The sequence below is a fragment of the Pan troglodytes genome, chromosome X (assembly GCF_028858775.2).
Source record: "Pan troglodytes isolate AG18354 chromosome X, NHGRI_mPanTro3-v2.0_pri, whole genome shotgun sequence".
Taxonomy (NCBI): Eukaryota; Metazoa; Chordata; class Mammalia; order Primates; family Hominidae; genus Pan; species Pan troglodytes.
Window position 1 is genome coordinate 11,639,199 of NC_072421.2, and position 21,302 is coordinate 11,660,500.

At 38.1% G+C, this 21,302-nt stretch overlaps 1 protein-coding gene across 2 annotated transcripts in view; it reads right to left on the bottom strand.

Annotated features, from left to right (window-relative positions):
• MID1 (midline 1) overlaps window positions 1–21,302 on the bottom strand; it is a 664,445-nt gene that overhangs the window by 603,271 nt on the left and 39,872 nt on the right. Inside the window, exon 1 of one of the 2 annotated variants that reach the window (XM_063804567.1) lies at window positions 6,360–6,380. The gene's annotated coding sequence lies outside the window, so the exon portion shown is untranslated. Of the gene's footprint in view, window positions 1–6,359; window positions 6,466–21,302 lie in introns of those variants that run through there. The other variant, XM_063804568.1, reaches the window with a different exon arrangement.

Genomic DNA, 21,302 nt, shown 5'->3' on the forward strand with positions numbered 1-21,302 from the left:
CAAAACAAAGTCTCCTTTACTATTCCCTCTCCTTTTCTCAAAAAGAAGGAGTCCCTCTACACAGTCAACTCAGCTGGTAATGTGCCTGGTTACATCTAAAGCCAGTACTTCTCTGAGTCCCTCCCAAAGCCGACAGCAAATACTACCTGGGTACTGCTGCTGATTATTTGAGGCCCAATGGCTCTTTAGTCAGCAGGTGATTAATCCTGCCTGGACTGGGTCCTTCTCTTCAAGGCCCAGGGTGTATCTAGAAGTGTTGTCTTGGAGGTAGGTCCTGGAATGAGGGCTTCATGACTCTGCCTGGTGCTCTATCCTACTGTGGCTGTGCTGGTATCCAAGTTGCAAGATAAAGTCCTCTTTACTCTTCCCTCTCCTCTCTTCAAGTAGAAGGAAGGAATGCCTTCCAGATTTGCAAGCTGCACTGCCTGGGTTTGGGGATGAGGTGGTACAAGCACTCCCTTGGCCACCCCAGCTGGTGTCTCACTAAGCCATGTGTCCCCCTCCAAGGCCACTGGCTCTGAGCCCAGCACACCACCAGGACTTGCCCCGGAAATGACTTCCTGTGGCCTAGACTGCCTTTCAAGTTTATTTAAAACCCCAGAGCACTTTAGCCTGCAATGGTGAGGCTTGCCACAACTAAGGTCCCAGTTGCTGGGATGGGTAGTTCCCCTCTGGCTAGGGCTGGTCTAAATGCTCAATCTATGAGCCACTGTGGTAGGGCAGCACAGAATTCCAATGCAAAGTCCCATGATCACTATGTTCTCCTTCCCCCAAGTGCACAGATTCTCTTTCCATGCCACGCAGTTGCTGCCGAGGGATGCGGGAGGAGTGGTGTTAGCAATTCAAGACTGTCTCTCCTACCCTCTTCTGTGCCTCTTTCAGTGATTTGAAGTTAAAACTAGGTACTGTGATCACTCACTTGATTTTTGGTTCTTATGAAGGTGCATTTTTTTGTGTGGATAGTTGTCCAATTTTGTGTTCCTACAGGAAGGACAATCAGTGGAGGGTTCTATTCAGCCATCTTGCTCTGTTTCCTCTTTTATGTGTCTTTTTATTTGGAATCCTACGCTGCCTCAGGGCAAAAAATGCACTAGATAGGCTAAGACACAATGAATGGATATTCAAGCAGCTATACATATAAACTTAAGTTTATATTTCTGGTAGTATATATTTATGCCCTGTAAATAAAACGTGTTGATAAATTCTATTTCTCTTGATTTATATAAAAATGCAAAAAATATGATGCATTTATAACTGCGGCATCGTCAAGTATATTTCTGACTAAAGATGACTCTAAGTAGGTATCAATGAGAACCAAATCCAATGCATACAATTTTACACATCTAACGATTAGAAAGATTGTCCACAGACAGGCTTCTGGCTACATACATTTCAAATCTTGCTTTTCCCCCACTACTTGCATACTTTGGTGACAAGTAACATGGGGCACACTCAGGTCACAATACAATCTCTGGTCTCGTGCATTGGGTCACAACACAGGGTGGCTCAGCACCGTGGACAGTATTCCTGGAAGCCTTTCCTACACCAGAGCAACTAGTCATAACATACACAGAAGGGACTGGTAATCAATAAGTATATTCCACCAATGAACTGTGCGGGTGTCAAAGTGCATGTTCCTGCTGGGAATTTTAAATCTGTATCTTTCATCTATGAGTAAAGATAATTGAAAGTTATTTTATATCCCCAACTTAACTTTCCCTTAGTTAGATCCCCCAAAAGCCCACAGCTGCTCAAACATCTCTCATTTTGAAGGGAAGTGTGATGGAGGGGCTTTTGAAACGGAAAGGGACAACAGTCTTAGTCAACTGTGGTTAAATTATCTCATTTTTTCAAGTTTTACAGAAAAAAATATGAAGACATCCCCAGGGCTCCTCTCAGCATTCTGGAAGGAACTCATCCAGTAGTGGGTCCTCAGGCTTAAGCTTCACCAGCTTCAGGGTGTTCCTACTTCTACATATGGGTTTTCTTTATTTCCTTATAAAAACTTTGTATTATGGAAATTTTCAAACATATACAGAAGTCATGATGATATATAATTACTCACCATATACTTATTACTCAGTTTCAACAACTATCATCTCAGAGCCCTTCCTATTTCCTCCATGACCCTGTCCACTCTTCTCTTCCCTCCCCACACCACAAGTATTTTGAAACAAACCCTACACTTACATTTCACCTACAATTATTTCTGTACATACATGTTTAGGTTTATATTTCTTATATGGGGTTTTATGCCAAATCTATCAGTGGCCATAATTAAAATGAATGTTTTGACTTTTACAAGAATTATATTTATTTCTACTATTTTCATAACAGGAACCAAATCTATTCAACACTACTCACTTTTAACATTTACAATAAAGATGAGTGCTCACTTTGACAGCACATATACAATAAAGATGAGATTTCATTTGAACTGACAATGACCTTTTTTTTCACAATAAGCTGTGAATAAACTTCTGTTCCATGAACCCCCATGTGTTTTATTTTTATGGCTAATAATAGTCGTTAATCAATCATCACACATATATACATACAAATCACACAGAAAGACACATGTAATTTTTCTTCCTGTATCTCACTTCTCTAGCCTAAACTGAACTAGAGTCTTCAATTATGGGTAAAAGTCTGTAAAAAAGGCATTAGAGAAAGAAATAAGAAAAATACAAAAAAGTCATGTAACCTATTAATAGTTAAAGGAACTCAGGCCACATCCCACCCCACACGTGCAGATTTTTATATCACAGTTTGTTTGTTATTATATCACCATCATTACATGTCATGCCATTTTCATACATCATAAAGGATGCATAAAATAAAAATATTTTAAAATCTAATTACTAGCATTTTAGTCAAAGTTGAGAGAAGGAATTTAAGTTGGTACCTTTAGTTCAAGGAGAAATTTATATGATTGCACTATTCTCACTAGTAAAATAAAGCCCGTTGGGACACACTGCCTTAGGGAATTTTCCTTTAGAACCATAAAGGCTCCAACATGCAAAAAAAATAGTATTTTAATATGTTAGAGAGCATTGGTATGTGCCTTGGCTCAGGAATTGCTCTGATATTGAAGAGTTGTGATAAATTCCTTCGCAATTTCAGAGTATACGCTAGGCTTGAATCCAAGAATTCTGGGGTAAACAAGACAAGCATGGTTCCTACCTTCTCAGAACTTATGATCTACTGAAACAGACCACTATGCGAGGAAGCACAATAAAATGTGGCAGTTACTACAGCAGAGTGATTACAGGGGCTTTGGTAGTGCAGAGTAAAGGAGATGAATCAGGGGTGACCTGGGAAGTGATTAAGGTGATGAAGCTGAGACTCAGGGTATTATTGTTGAGATTTCATTTTAGTGAAAGGATAGCTCTGTGCAGAGGGGAGGAGAGATGAGAGGAGACAATGTCAGGGCAGGAAGAACAGGTAGAAGACTACTGCCATGAGTATGGGCAAGGGAAGGTGGCACCCCACACCAGGGCAGTGGCAAGGAAAATGGGAAGAAGTGGACAGATTCGAGAGCCATTTCAGAGTTAACATCCACGAAGTTTCGTGACGGATTAGTAGGAGTGGGAAGAAAACAGGGAGTACTGGATATGTGTCCTAGAAGGGAAAGTGGCAATTTTTGTTGTGTGAAGTTGGACAAGGAGTTAAGCTATTTGACTTGTATATTCCAGAGACAGACAAACATCTCAAAGTAGAGCTCAGCATTGCACTTCATGAAATTTTGAAGAATGTGTGCAAGTGGTGTAATTACTGTTATAATTTAATGGGGCTGCTTTGTGCCTTGAAAGCTAGGAAGCAAGAATGCCTTTGTGTGTTCAAAATGCTAATTGAATTATCTCTGACTTTAGTTTATGTTCCTTAAGTACAAACTCTTAAGTCAGGCCAAAGGGATCACAGCTATGTTGTACCATACTTAACTACCTTTTTTATAAGCAAGGATTTTTATTCCAAAAATAAACACAGGCATACCGACACAAACCCATAAAGTATGTGGGCTGGTACTTTAAAGAACTATGTATTTGCACAAGGACCAGGAGAGCTTTCTTAAAAGGGACCAGGTCCTGGGAATTCTCTCTAAAAGTGATTTATTTCTGTCAACATTCTTCTTCAATTTAAACATACACATTCACATATATTTAAATTCCTCCAGACATTTGAGTTTAAAGTTTTACTCCTGATCTACTGAGTAAATATCTTTAGCAAATAGGCAATAAATTAAGTGAAGGCAGCTTTCTTTCTGAATATACCTTCCTCATACAAATCTCCATCTAAATACCTAAAGATTTGATAATATTTATTTCAAGATATTTCCTATATTTATATATGTATTATGTGTGTGTATATATATAACATATATATTAAAAAACGATGGAAATGTCTAAGATTTGCTGTTTTTTTTCTCACAGAAGAGTTTTCTTCAGCTTTCTGACAATGTAGATTTCAAACTTTATAGATGTATTTATAGAATCATTTTCAACAAACATTTGTTAAACACCTACTCTATATAGGTGGATGCGCTAGTGTATGTCAATGTGTATCATTACCATAATAAGTCAATTGTCAAAAAAATCAGACAACTTAACTGACAAATAATAATATTAAACAACCTCATGGCCACAAATGGAAATAGACTTAGGTGAACACTTTCTACCTTTCTAGTTTATTTAGAGGACAACTAAGAACGAAAATAATCATTTACAAAGCTTGTTCCCACACCAGTTAGAATGGCGATCATTAAAAAGTCAGGAAACAACAGGTGCTGGCGAGGATATGGAGAAATAGGAACACTTTTACACTGTTGGGGGGACTGTAAACTAGTTCAACCATTGTGGAGGTCAGTGTGGCGATTCCTCAGGGATCTAGAACTAGAAATACCATTTGACCCAGCCATCCCATTACTGGGTATATATCCAGAGGATTATAAACCATGCTGCTATAAAGACACATGCACATGTATGTTTATTGTGGCACTATTCACAATAGCAAAGACTTGGAACCAACCCAAATGTCCAACAATGATAGACTGGATTAAGAAAATGTGGCACATATACACCATGGAATACTATGCAGCCATAAAAAATGATGAGTTCATGTCCTTTGTAGGGACATGGATGAAACTGGAAACCATCATTCTCAGCAAACTATCGCAAGGACAAAAAACCGAACACCGCATGTTCTCACTCATAGGTGGGAATTGAAGAATGAGAACACACGGACACAGGAAGGGGAACATCACACACCGGGGCCTGTTGTGGGGTGGGGGGAGGGGGAGGGATAGCATTGGGAGATATACCTAATGTTAAATGACGAGTTAATGGGTGCAGCACACCAACATGGCACATGTATGCATATGTAACTAACCTGCACGTTGTGCACATGTACCCTAAAACTTAAAGTATAATAAAAAAAATTTTTTTAAAAAGCTTGTTCCCTAGTGAATCATAACAGGAATCGTCCATTCTACAACCTTGACAATACATTTTCCATAGAATTCTGATAATCATCTTCAACAAAAAGATATTGTACATAGCCAGTGCCACAAATCAAGTTATTTCACATCCCAGGTTATTACTGAGTGCCCAGAAAGTCTTTACATTATTTATATTTTCTGTAAAATAATATTTAGTTCCCAGTAGGAGGTAACTTTGCATTAAATGATGTAACAGCACTTTGGAATATATATCCTATTAGTGTGTATCATATTAGTACATTATCCCTAATACAAAAATTTCATCTGTTAGTTTAATGGAAAGCTTTACTTTCTCCTCACTTATAACTTACAGAAAGACATATTCAACAAGTTAGTTATGTCAATACATGTCTGTTAAGCTGAATTCCAAAAGGACCGGAAGAATTTCTTAAAATGCTCTGCTTACACTGCTGCTGCATTAATATCGCTGACCCTATTAAAAACATACATGGACAGTTCTGTATTTCTAACATTTTGTATGATTTAAATGACAAGGTACCATAAAAGAGAGCCAAAATAGGTGTTTTGATGTTTCAGAAGTGATTCTCTGGGGCAGAGTGAGAGTGATTGTCCAGTTAATTTGAAAGTGATTGCCCTTTAAACCTGAGTTGGGAGACCATCATCATCCAGAATAGAGTGAATTTTGTTGTGTAGTTGTTCTTCAAACCTTGAGGTGCCAAGGAATCTTGCTGGTGTGAAGACTGGTTCATAAAAGCAGAAATCGCCCTGAGATGTAGTGAACTTGACCTTGTGACTTGACCTTTCAGTCAAACAGCCCACCATACAACAAACAGCTGTCCCAATAACACAGCGCTTTGGCTCTCCCTTTACTACTCAATGAAATGTCATAGAGAGAACTTCTTACCTAGTTCCAAGGTTTGTTCCTCGGTTCCTGCTCCATCCCTGCCTTTACCCAGCTTCAAACATTTGGTCTCCACTTTCTGTCTTCTGCTTCCGGTCCTGCACCTGCACTTTGGGAGATTTGGACACTTAGATTTTTGGCACCTTGTCTTAGATATGGTTTGAACTCACTCTGGTACCCATGAATCTGGCTACCCCTCCACTCAAACTCTGGTCTCCAGGAGTTCTCTGCCTGACTAGTGTATCCATCAGACTCAACCCTGCCCAGACAGAGCAGAACAAACAGTCTGCCCTCTATCCTGTGAAGGTACTTTATCAGTCAATCAGGAGAGGCTTGGGGATGCTTCTGTGACCAACAGCTCCAAACTCTTCTGCAGTCTAAAGCAAAGGTTTACGTTTGACTTATTCTATGGGCCCACCATGAGCCAGCTGTGACTCTGCTCCAAATCACCCTCACTTAGAGGCTCCTCTTCTTGGAACTTCACTGGTCACATTAACATGAGGAAGAAAGTATATTGTACTGCAAACCAGTTCTTAAAGACTTGTCCAGAAGCAAATTGCATTGCAAACCAGTTCTTAAAGACTTGCCCAGAAGTGATACATTTCCAGTCACAATTAATTGGCCAATGCATCACATAGGCATGCTTCATGTCAGGACGCACAAAAGATCCCACTCAAAGACAGGAGAACCAAAGATATTGCTGAATAATATTAACTTCTACTGTTACCAGAAAGGGGTCCTGATCTAGACCCCAAGAGAGGGTTCTTGGATCTTGTGCAAGAAAGGATTCGGGGTGAATCCATAGAGTAAAGTGAAAGCAAGTTTATTAGAGAAATAAAGAAACAACAGAATGCTTACTTCTTAGGCAGAGCAGCCCTGAGGGTTGCTGGTTAGCTATGTTTATGGTTATTTCTTGATTGTATGCTAAACAAGGGGTGGATTATTCATGAGTTTTCCAGGAAAGGGGTGGGGAATTCCTGGAACTAAGAGTTCCTCCCCTTTTTAGACTACATAAGGTAACTTCCAAGCATTGCTATGGCATTTGTGAACTGTCATGGTGCTGGTAGGAGTGTCTTGTAGCATGTTAATGCAATATAATTAACATATAATGAGCAGTGAGGATGACCAGAGGCCACTTTCATTGCCATCTTGGTTTTGGTGGGTTTTGGCTGGCTTCTTTACTGTATCCTGTTTTATCAGCAGGGTCTTTGTGACCTGTATCTAGTGATACCAGTCCTGCCAACCTCCTATCTCATCCTGTGGCTAAGAATGCCTAAGGTCCTGAGAATGCAGCCCAGTGGGTCTCAGCCTTATTTTACCCAGCCCCTATTCAAGATGGAGCCACTCTGGTTTGAACGCCTCTGACACCACCACAGGCACCAATTTTTAAGCCAAAATTTTCCAACCTTTTGTTCATGGAACTGAAATAGACCACAGTATTGGCTGCTTAGATCTGTTAGCTCTCATGAAAACCCAAAGAAAGCTTTAACTTAATGTTTAATTAGGACATAAGAGGGATTGACTGAGAAGAAATAAATTCTTCCTAGAAAAACTTCTCCTGGAACAACAACAGTCATTTGTAGCAATATATTAATAATGACAGCTAACGTTACATTTATCAGGCATTTGCTATGTACCAAGTATACTTTTAAGCACTTTATATATATTAACTCATTTAATCATCCAGCAATCCCATGATGTAAGTACTCTTTTGATTCTTGTTTTATAAACAAGGAAACTAAGTCACAGTGATGTTTAGTAATGTGCTCAGGGTCAACAGCTCTCATGGTTTACTGGTTGCTAATTTAACCTTTAAATTATCAGCATAAATGTATAATGTGGTTGGTTCTTCTGATAACTCCACTCTACACTGGGTCATTGTGAACATCTTGGCTTGTTATTTTTAAAGCAATGTCTTTCTCCAGGCTTCAGTAGACAACATTTCTGGCACATTTCAAGAAGGAATGGACTGGGTAAAAATGTGCAGGACTTCCACTTCTGGCTAGAATGTAGAAAGTCACAAGACAGCATCATTCTCACCCTAACCACCAAAACAAGCCTGATGAGCTACAAAATCAAAGTTTTATAAAATTCACCAGAGAGTGGAGGAGGCAAAGAAACATAAATCAACATGGTTCCAGAAAACAGTGAGCCTCTCATAGGTGAGAAGACGGCCCTAATTGTTCTCAATCTGAGCAAAATGATGGGTGGAGAAGAAATCCACCATGGAAGAGAACAAGGAGAAACTAGGCAAAATTTTAACGAAAGTTTAATGGTCACATGTGATCTGGTGTGACAGATGAGAATGCTAAGGAGCTCAGCCACAGGGTCTGCACTGACCCATCAAATCATTCCCATAGGCTGTCACCAAATGCTCAGGGTATTGTGCCAAAGGCTGTGTTTTGGACTGTTTTTGCATTGCTATAAAGAAATACCTGAGACTGAATAATTTATAAGAAAAAGGGGTTAATTGGCTCATGGTTCTGCAGGCTATACAGGAAACATAATGGTATCTGCTTCTGAGGTGGCCTCAGGAAGTTTACAATCATGGCAAAAGGCAAAGGGGGAGCAGGCACATCACATGGCCAGAGCAGAAGCAAGAGAGTGATGAGAGAGATGCCACACACTTGTAAACGACCAGATCTCACAAGAAGTCACTCACTATTGTGAGGACAGTACCAAGAAGATGGTGATAAACCATTCATGAGCAATCCGTCCCCATGATCCAATCACCTCCCACCAGGCCCCATCTCCAACATTGGAGATTACAATTCAACATGTGATTTGGGTGGGGACAACATCCAAACTATATCAAGCTGGGATAGGTAGAAAAAAGATACACCCGTGAGATAAATGAGGACTTTCCTAAGTGCAAGGCAGCCATGTCCAAAAACAGAACTGAAAACTCCAGAAAGCACATCTGAGGCACTCTAGGCTCTGAGGTACTGAAGGCATAGGTAAGTTGAGAGAAATCTATCTGTGATACTCCCACAAGTCAACAACAGAAAGACAACCCAATAAAAATGGGCAAAAGAGTTACTCAAACAGATACATCACAAAACAAGATTGTATGAAAGACAAATAAGTACACAAAATAGTGGCCAATATCTTTAGTTACCAGATAAATGCAAATTAAACCAAAATGTAAAAGACCGACAACATCAAATATTGGTGAGAACAGGAAGCAACTAGAACTCTTGTGCATTTCTATTTACAGTGTAGGCTGGGCACAGTGGCTAATGCCTATAATCCTAGCACTTTGGGAGGCTGAGACAGGAGGAACACTTGAGCCTAGGAGTTCGAGGCTGCAGTTCCAGGGCAACACAGCAAGATCCTTCTCTAAAAAAATAATTTTAAAAACCCACTAATTAAAAATGTTAAAATTCTAAGTCAGAGTATGAAATAGTACAACCAATTTGAAGAACTGTTTGGCAGTTTCTAATAGTTAAACAAACATCTTCCCTAAGACCCAGCAATTCCACTCCTAGACAACTACTGTAGCTGAATGAAAATGCATGTTCATGAAAAGACTTATTTACTAATGATCAAAACTGTCTTATGCATAATAGCTCAAAACTGGAGATTACCTATATGCTCACCTATGTGTAAGTGGATAAAACTTTGTTCATACAATTGAATACTATTCAGCAATAAAAAATATAAATTACTCATACACCCCCAAAGACGGATGTTTCTCAGAAACATGCTGAGTGAAAGAAGTCAAACAGAAGAGTATATATGTATGAATCCATTTATATGAAGTTCTAGAACTGCCAAAATAATATATGATGATAGAAATTAAAACAGTAATTGAAGTGACCCAAAAGGGGCCAAGAGACACTTCTGGTGTGGTAGAAATGTTATCTGGTTTCGGATGGTTAGTACATACAGTTTTCAAAACTTAACTGAAACAAAGTTTTGTGCAATTTATTGAAGCATAATTATACCTCGGTTTTTAACTGTACATGGTCATATATCGCTATTTCAGAATATTGAGAATGAGTCAGCTCCAAATTCAGTCCATGATACAAGAGTTAAAAGCCAGGTCCTGCAAGCCACCCAAGGTCAATATTTTTAAAATCATACTACTTTTCTTATTCATAGCATTTAATGGACAGCTACAGACAAGACAGGGCTTGCTATAAAAAGGGCACAATCCCATACTTAATGAGTGATCTTTTCCTTTTAGCTGTCTCTAGCCAGTGTTATCTCATGTTGATTCACCCAAAACCTGCTGATGTGTCACTGCTATAATCTCTCAGTGTCAGCCTATAATTGTTTAGGGTCAGCCTTTAATTCACTGGGGATTCCTACTCTAACCACGCAGAACTTATCGACTGTATGGCTGGTGAGAGCTCTACCATTAACTGCTGGACTGTTTCATTATTGCCACTTCTGATCTCAAGTTCTCTATATAAGTCTATGCAAACACTTTCCTGTGAGGGTCCTTTGACGTACTCCAAACTGACTACAGGTGACTGTAAGTGAGAAAAAGAGCATCTCCTAGTCTTAACACTGCCTAAAATAGCACTTCTCACACTTCAATGCGCATACAAATCACCAAGGAATCTTGTTAAAATTAAAATCCAGATTCAATAGGTCCAGAGTGGAGCCCAAGGTTCTGCATTTCCAACAAGCTCACAGGTAACGGGGCAATGCTGTTCCATGGGCCACATTTTGAGTTGTGAGGACCAAGTATTCTTTTCTCTATGGTTATGTCCTCTGTTTCTAGAAATCGCCTCTCTCCATGTGTGGATTTGCAATCCAGGCTTTGATATTTGACAGCTTTAAGCTCAAACGTGCAAGCGAGGGTTCCAGCAGTGGACAGAGGATAGCTTTTGGATTTCAAAATAAACATTTGGACAGGCATTCTAGTTTTCATGTATTCACTCACAATGAATTCATCTCCCCCAATGCACTCCCATCATCAATCTGGAGGATTTTCATTGACCAGCAGCTCCTGCAGGACAGGTAGCAGATCTTTCAGAATCATCTAAGACGAGAGCAGTGGGCCACATGCAGGAGCCTCACCAACACTTCAGCTCCTGCTTCAGCAGGAGCACCCTGTCTGATAGCCAGGGAAGGAGGAATGTAGGTCAGGGAGTCCCTCTGGGATGGGCCAGAGTCTGCTTCAATAATCAGGTCGGGGGGAAGGGCTTCTTTTCCCAGTGGTTCTGCTGGATGCAACGTTGCTCCTCAGGCAAACATAAAGGAAAACAGATTTTGCCCCAAAGTGACCTTTGGGCAATAGCATTACAAGAGATGGTAAGATTACAGTGACAGTATTATATCTGACATCCCATAGGGACATATTTTGAAAGTCTTAAATCTTTAAATAAATATTTACGATGATAAAAATGTTATCTCTAAGCAAGAGTTCCAGACTTTATTTTTTAAAAATGTACTTGAATCATTGAATCTAAGCAATTCAGAATATTCATAAATCCCCCAACCATTTTCTTAAGGATTTAATCTATTATTTAGAATGAAACTTTATATTTAAAACAGGAAATATCAGTGCTTAATGTGGTGTGATACACATGAGTTATTTCAGTTGATCAGGTTTACTGTTAATTGGGTCAGTGGCATTAATCCTCAGGCATGCAAATACTTTGCCAAAGAAACACAAACAACTAAAACTCATAGGCACATAAATGACAGCAAAAGAAGAACTCTTCAAATTGTTCATAGTTTTGCTAGTTTAACAAGATGAACTAGTCATGGTATGATGAAGATTAGGAGTTGCAAACTTTGCATAGCCTGCTTAAAATGTAAAAATAAATTCTAAGTGAAGGCAGCCAGGTAAGTGCTTCCATTAAGGTACAGGGATCCGTCCATTCACAGAGATCTGGAGATTTATTAGGAAATAGGGACTTCAAGGTGCTCAGCTGGGATACCTAGTACTCAGCAAGACAGTTACATAAACATGAACCAATAGTCAAGTATTTATTTTATTTTCACTGCTTGTCATCCCTTCTAGAAGTCTTCCTTTGCCATCCTAGGGCATTTTATGACAGTGGTTCAAGGCACTACTCAACATTTAACTGGGACTAGTCCAATATGTTGGTGGTGATCATAAAATGCATACTCTCAGGCAAGGCAAATTTTCCTAACATGGGTTTAGCTAAAGAATCAGAACTTTTCTCCACACTCAAAATGAGCAGTAATAAAAGCTGAAGGTCATCAGACATTTGAGGATAAGCAGAGATAAATTATTATAGAAAAGCACTGGGTTCTTTTGCAATATAGTATCATTACCATCATCACTGTCATCATCACCATTATTGCTACCATCATATACAATTGATAGTACAATAAATGGGAGAAGTTGAATTAAAAATAATTTTGGTAATAACTATTAAATCTTTACAATTCATATACCATTTGAGTCAGCAATTTCTCTCCAAAATATCTATCCTGAAGAAATACACATGCAAAAAGCATGCAAAAGCTTAATATTATAAAATGTCAATCCTTGCCAATAAAAGTCCAGTGAAAGTCCAAATATGATTTATTTTGGGCAAATTGGCAAACGGACTCTAAAATTTACATAGAAATATTGTTTAAAACAAGGAAAAACTGCAAACTCCCTAAGTAATTTCGAAGACAAATTCATTTAACAAATGTTTATCAAGTGCCTGTTATGTACCAAGTATTGCTTTAGCCAAAGGGATAATTAAATAAAACTTTGGTATGCACCTATGATAGAGCACTAGGCTGAATATAATAAGAAAATATTTATATAGAAAAAAAAAGAAAATAATTTATATAGAAAAGAAAATAATATAAAAGTACACTTAACAGATGTGAAAAAATGTGCAAGACATGCTGTGAAGTTAAAAAATCAGTACAATATATGCAAAAATGCTATTTTTAAAAAATTTATCTTGATCTGAGCATATAAATATATAAATGCACAGAAAATAACTAGTAAAACATGTTATTAACAGGAGATGGATGATTACTTCTGGAGAGAAAAGTGGAATTGAGTTGAGTCATGGAAAGCTTTGGTTTTGTATAATACTTGGATTTTCACCAGAAGAATGTACTTATCATATGTGCACCTGAAATACATCGGGCTACCTGAAAAGCACTGATAAAACATTCCTTGGGACAATCTGGCCTAGAATAAACTGCACTTAATATAATGTTTTCAAAAACTTTCATATCATTGCTAGTCGTTTTTCTAGGAGTTTAAATTCTGTAGACTGATTGTAGACAAAGTTTATTTATTTATTTAATTATCTAGTGGTGGAGGGGGTCACTGAAAAGTAACTATAATTTTTTAAAGACTTATTTTAGAGTAGTTCTAGGTTCACAGCAAAATTAAGAGGAAGATACAGAGATTATCCATATACCCCTGCAAAATGTATTTTTATTGGAAGAAAAGGCAGGAGGGCAGATAGGTTAGAGAGAGAACAAACTCGGATGATGTTTACCATCAGTCAAACTTGGATTCTAATCTTTATTCTGGTGCCTGGTAAACATGTGTACCCTCAGAATGTACGCTTTTAGTAGAAAATAATAGGACACCTAATAAAATATGGCTTAAACAACAGAGATTTGTTAACTCACACAACCAAAAATCCAGAAACAGAACAGTGCCAGGCAGGGCAATCTCAACCGCTCTCCCTTGACTTTTTCTTCATGGTTGCAAGGTGGCTGCTGTGGTTCCAAACAAATACTGCATCCTCACAAGACAGCAGTCCAATGTAAGAAGGAATGAGGATTTTTATTTATGCAAGTCTTTACTTAATCAGAGAGAACACATTTTTCCAACAGCATCCACAAATTTCTCCTTACATTTAGTTGGCCAGAACCAGGTCACATGGCCACATTCAAATCAATCACTGGAAAAGAGGAGGAATACCATGTTTGACTTAAACCCAATCATATTCCATACCCTGGGGCTGGGCCCTCTTTCCTGAACACAGAACTACGTGATACCTGCAGTAAATCTGGATTCCTCTGTTAACAAAAGAAGAAAAAAAAAAAGAAATCATCATTGAACACCCAAACAACCACATTTGCTACAATAAGTAATTAAATATTCAGTTTGTTCATCTGTAAATTGGGCCAAATGATCTATTCTCATAATTGCTTGAAACACTGAGATTGCATATGTAAAGCACTTGGCTTATACTAGCTGTCTGATGAATGCCAGTTTTCTCTCTCCACCTTCTTCCTCAATAATTCTAACACTATTTCAATAAGGAACAATTATTACAACAGGAGGAGGAAGAGTGAAGGAGCTCAGAACTGGGATTTTCTACACCCAAACAGACAGATTATCCTGGAGCAGTGGTTCTCAAACTTGATTGTAGACCCCAACACCTGGTGAACCTGTTAAATCAGATTCCTGGGCCCCATCCCCAGTAGGTCTAGGGTGGACTCTGAGAATCTGCATTTCTAACAAGATCCCAGGTGATGGTGATGATGTTGTTCAGGACAACTGTTCACAAGCCACTGCCCTGTAGCGAGGCATGAGCCATGAGCCATGAGCATGAATGTTGGCGTCAGTTGTTCTCTGAATCCCCATCAGCGAACTCAGGGCCACGCCAGCCAAGGACACTGGGGAGCAGAGCTGTGAAACGTATGACATTTCTGAATAGTTTCAGATTATTTCCAGGCTGCAAAACTTCAGACTGAAAGACTTTATTTGGGGATAGGCCCCTTCAGGTAAGTTTGAAAGAAGAGGAAGGCCACCTACCAACACAAGCCAGCTACATAGTCGCTCACCTGCCAACTTCCCAACAAAGGGAGAACAAAATAACAAACACTCAAATTCTAAATGCCTTTAAGGGTTTACAAGTATTTCAAGCAAATTATCCTTTCTTCTTTTATGCCTGAAAAAAACATTTAAGCAGAGACCCCAAGAATTTAGGGCTCTTTTGCTTCTTTGCCAAAGGACAGTTCTCCTTGATTGGGCTCCGCACAAAATCCAAGACTGGAGCCCCAGACAAACTGGCTAGACGAGCCTGCTCTCAATTGCTTTGCCAACAATGGACCAAAGAACTGGATTAGCGAAAAAATTCTTTCTGTAATTTGATGCAACAGATTTTTCAAAACAATATTTTAATTTGCATACCAAGCCAAATTCCCTCTCAGAGGAGAGATAGAATGCATTCCATTGTGTAAGACAATACTCATTCATTCCCACGCAATGATGTCAGTGCTCAGCAAGCAATGCTCTCTCTGCAATTCTATTTCTTGCCTTTAAGTTTCTATTATAAAATTTTAACCACTTCAGAATCATGCATGATATTGCAAATCTTTCTGTTATCGTTTTTACAAAACCAAAAGAGACAAGGCTGTCACCAACTGCTTCACGCACAATTATTTAATCACTTTTTCCTCTTGGTATGAATAGGATTTCTGAAATCCATCTTCACCTCCCAGGACTTTCTTCTGATACGAATACTGATTTGGATAGTTTACTTTTGCCAGCTTTTAATGTTCAGGGAGCAGTCTCATTGTTTGCTGAAATGATAGGAGGCATTTCAGGGTTGTAAGGCTGAACCCTGGCAGGAATTTTGAGGTTAATGGGAAACACACTGGGCATTTTCTTAGGGGAAATACTCTGGCACAGGGAAGATTAAAGACAAAATGCATTCTAACACATAAATGATATAAAATGGCGTGAAGTAGCATAGCATGGCAGGGAGATTTTGGCAAGAGCTTGTTCATATGATTACATGAAAGATACCAAGTTAAAAAAAAAACACAATATTCTCTCTCTCTCTCTCCCCCGCCCCCCAACAAACCTGCCTGCCTGCCTATTTTTTTCGAGTTTTATTTTAGACTCAGAGAATACATGTGCAGGTTTGTTACCTGGGTATATTGCGTGATGCTGAGGCTCAGGGTACAAATGATTCTGTCACCCCAGGTACTAAGCGTAGTACCTGATATGGTTTGGTTCTGTGTCCCCACCCAAATCTCACCTTGAATTGTAGTCCCCATAATCTCCATGTGTCAAAAGCAGGACCAGGTAGAGGTAATTGAATCATGGGGGTGGTTTCCCCATGCTGTTCTCATGATAATGAGTGAGTCTCACATCTGATGGTTTTATAGGTGCCTGGCATTTCCCCTGCTTGCACTTATTCTCTCTCCTGCCACCCTGTGAAGAGGTACCTTCCACCATGATTGTAAGTTTCCTAAGGCCTCCCCAGCCATCCGGAACTGTGAGTCAATTAAACTCTTTCCTTTGTAAATTACCCAGTCTTGGGTATTTCTTCACAGCAGTGTGAGAAAGGACTAATACAGTATACAGTAGTTAGTTTTTCAACCCTTTCCCTATTCCCTCCCTCCCCTCTCCAGTAATTCCCAGTTTGTATTGCTGCCATCTTTATGTCCATGAATACCCCATGTTTAGCTCCCACTTATAAGTGAAAACACATGCTATTTAGTTTTCTGCTCCTGCATTAATTTGCTTAGGATAAACTAGATACCTATTACATACCCCAAAATTTTAATATTAAAGAAAAAATTGAATTTCTATTTGAACTCCAACTGTGTGCTACTTCTTTTAATTGTGAAAAGCTTGAAAAATATAGAACAGTGAAGAAAAGAAAATAATACAGTATCAACCAGCCAAAATTAGCAACTACTCACATCTATTCAATATAACTTAGCTATTTTTAAAATAAAAAAGAGCAGTATAATTTTTAAAAACCCTTGATTTTTTTTTGTGCCCCATTTGCCTTTTCATTATTTAACTTGTTGGGTACTCTTCCAGTACACAGGTTTTTAATTTTATTTCATATACATCTTAATCCCATAATATATCCCAAAACAATACATAATATAGTCTTGTATGTTTTCTAGTATCTACATAAATGCTATTGCAAATAGTATTTATGATACTGAAACTTTATTTTTTTCATTCAGTGTTATACTTTTGAGTCCATCTTTTTTGATACATATAAATCTAGGTTATTTTTAATGATAGCATAACATTCCATTCTATGACTACACTACAGTTTATCTTTTAGCCAGCTAATGAAACCTTCAGCTGTTTTCCATTTTTCACCATTACAAACAGTACTACAATGAACAGTATTGTCCGTGTTTCCTAGGCACTAGGGGAAGAGGTTTTCTTGGGACTATATTAAGGCCAGAACTGCTTGATCGGAACATCTGCATATTTTCAGCTGTGCTAGATATTATCAAAATGTTCTCCAGAGAGGTGATAGCAATTGGTATTCCAATTGGCAGCACTGACAGTTTCTGTTTTCCCTAATTCTTGTCAAAACTCTAACTATATCTTTCTTAAAGTATTCCATTCACCCAAGGGTCCCTGGTAAACAACCAAGGTGAGTTTTCTACCCACACCTGGGATGACACTGCAAGCAAATGTCTCTTCCTCTGCTCCCCACCCCCAGCATAGAAACAGAGTGTCTCTTTTGTGTAGAAAACTGCTTTCTCACACAGTGGGGTTATTAGTCATGAAGCTATGAAGGAGTTTCTCTCTATGTACAGTGATTGATCCAAGGGTTGGTATCAGAACATGGCCAATCAGACTTTCTCTTTTGGGGTTAATATGTGCAATGGGAGAGAAAATATCTGCCTTCTTTAAAGAACTGTAGGAGTGAGGACCAAGTTGTTTTTGCTCACCTAAGGATGAAGCCATGGAGAGGAAAAAGGAATCAAGATTATAGAAATTCCACCCCTTGGTATATGCCCAATTGAATTGAAAACAGAAACTCAAACAGTTATTTGTACACCAATGTCCACTTCAGCATTATTCACAGTAGCCAAAAGATGGAAACAACCCAAATATCTATCTACCAATGGATGAATAAACAAAATGCGGTATAGACATATAATGAAATATTACTCCACCACAAAATGAAATAAAGTACTGATTCATGCTACAACATGGATGAACCTTAAAAACATTATGCTAAGTGAAATAAGCCATACTCAAAAGGACAAATATTGTATAATTCCACTTATATGAACTATCTAGAATAGGCAAATGCATAATGACAGAAAGTACATTAGAGGTTGCTAGGGGCTTGGGGAGGGGGGAGTTGGGAAGTTAATGCTTAATGGGTATGCAGTTTCTGTTTGGTATGATGGAAAAGATTTGGAAACAAATAGTCACGATGGTTTCATAACATCGCTAATATAATTAACGCCATTGGATTATACACTTAAAAATGATTAAAATAGCATTTCATGTTATATGTATATATTTTATCACAATAAAACATTTAAAAAGGCACAAGACTACTGAAAATTTAAAAAGGAAAAAAGATTAGATGGATAGATAGATATACAGACAAACAGAAAGACACATATGTATATCTCCTTACCACATCATTTGACTCCCTGGATCATACCATGCCTGAAGTCTGCACTAATTCTTTTAACTTTTAGTTACATAAACCAATACATTTTACTTTTAAATCTATTTTGAATTGGCTGGCACTAGAAACTTAAATAATTCTGGATCCTGTTATTTCAGGCATAATAGTGTACAGTTAGGAAGGAAAAGGATATATCTTGACATCTGTTTAGGTTCTAAAAATTTTATATAAACCGCTGATATTAGCAGAAAATCAACCAAATCTTATTCTAGTCTAGTCGTGTGTGTGTGTGCGTGTGTGCGTGTGTGTGTGTGTGTGTGTGTGTGTGTGTGTTAGCAGAAGCTGGTAATAGCTCAGATAAACATGATTTCATAAGTTCATTTAGCTGCTTGTTACGGGTCTAGCCCAACCATAGTTTTTCCAGATACATTTCTCCTCTGGTTAATGGGCTAAAAAGAATTAAGTGACAAACTGAAGGGGATAAAGGAGAAGAGAGTCCACAAGGATGAGAAGATGAAGAGTAAAAGTGATTATTTTATTCTGCTACCAAACAGAAAATGAAATGATCCAAAATTCTAAGGCAAAAATAATTCTCATATTTTAAGCATTTGTATTGACCTGGAGAGTGGGTGCTCCCTTTTCAAAAGTCACCATCTCTTTTAGAAGATACCAGGAGTCTCCTCCTTTTTTATAAAGGCAACTAATCATTATTCTCCTGATTTCACCTGTCCTTTATAGTAAAGAAATTGACAAGGCCTCAGTGGAAAAAAAAAGAAGAAGGGGCAAGGGAAGGAAGGAAGGAAGGAAGAGAACACCTCCTTGATTTTTATTTTCCTTTAGTTTGACGTTTCTGTCTTCACATAAGTATAGCAACAGACAACATAAATCTAGATAGAACAAAATAATTAAGGATTCACAAAACTAGATAGGTAATTTTTGCTTTGAATGAATTATTGAAAACAAAAACAATTATACTTTGAATCTAACAGTTTCTTCTTTTCAGAAATTACACATACAGCAACTGGCAGACTGGCTTGTAATCTTGGTCATGATATGACAGAATGAAGCAAAAAATAAAATAAATAAATTTGCAAAGAGATAAGCTGTAGCCTTAAAAGTATTATTTATTGTAGAATTTCCTTAAGGACTTAAATATGAGTGGTGAACAACAAAGTTGTAACAGATCCCAAAATAATTGAGCGTTATAAAAATCTCAGAAATGCAACAGTCTTCAGGACAGGCAAGAAAGAGAGAATGGATTTGCGTGTATGCAGTAGGGAGAGAGATGCAAACTGGCAGATGCTAGTGACTCCAATAGGCAAAATCTGATAGTAAATAATAGGTTAGATTTTTTTATAAGTGTTTCCACAATGGCCAGGTTTCAGAAATGCAAATTCAAAAGGAAATTGGGTAAAATACAATAAAAACGAATTATTTGTTCAACATGAAAAGAAAAATGCAAAGAGAAGAAATACTGCAACATTATGAAAGTTGAAACATTATTTTTCCCCTGAATTTCTTTTTTTTTGGCTCTGAAATAGCTCCATAAGGATTGAAAGAAGGGGGAGGAAAAAGGAAGCAGGGGATCTCATTGAAAAACAAACAGGGTTTCCAAAATTCATTTATGCTTCTCTTCATCCAGTTTAGTCCTTTTTCCCTCTCTTTAAATGCTTACATGGGTGCTTTTTCTGCCTGGTATTCATAAGCAAGACATTTTGAAATATGTAGCTTCATACCAATAACAGGGTGGGGTGGGACACCACACAAAGGAGCTTGCCTTCCAAATACAAGCACAAGGAACTGCCTCTTGAAACCTGTAACATTTCCAACTCTGGGCAGGCACAGCTGGCTTCATGTGTCAGTGCTAGGTAAGACCTTCCAAAAGGAAGCAACATGAATGGACTACAATGTATAGTCCATATCTTTTTATAACACAATTGAAAATATTAGCTGATTTTTCCACGTCTGACATTGTGTGGGTTTTCAGTATGCTTCACCTTCATGGTAGTTAGTTCAGTTGAATGAATAATGCCATAGTTAGAGGGAAAAATTATTCAGCAGAAAGGAGGGACAAGTAGGGGATAGGAGGGATAAATGACATGGAAAGTCATTTGATATTCCCAGTTAAGCTTCAGAATTGGGCTTTTGAGGATAATTCCAAACAAAATCCAGACATTGGTTTGGAAAGTGTTTCTTTAATCTGTGTTCTACTTCTGTGGCATTGCAATGAATGTTATCCCAAAACTGTAAATGCTTTCTTCAAACCAAATTTCCTGTGAATTGGCAACAATCAAAGTTTAATTGGAGACAATGCAATTAATGTTGAGAAGGATATATTTGCTCTGAAACTTCTGGAGGAAAACCTATTCTGGTTTGGTAAAATAAAATATGAACCACAGTCATAAATGATTCATCCTCCAAGGTAGTTCTATGATACATTTGAGGGCTCCTTTAAATACTGACATTTTCCCTTGTAATATTAGGCTATAATAATTAAATGTGTTTCAGGGAGTTGGATTCCTTATCTAACATTTATTTTAATTCAAAGTCATGGTCTTAATTTCCTTTGCACAGCTCTGAATTGAGGTAGGAGGTGGGACTTGACTTTGGAGATGGGGCTCTCAGACCCCAGACG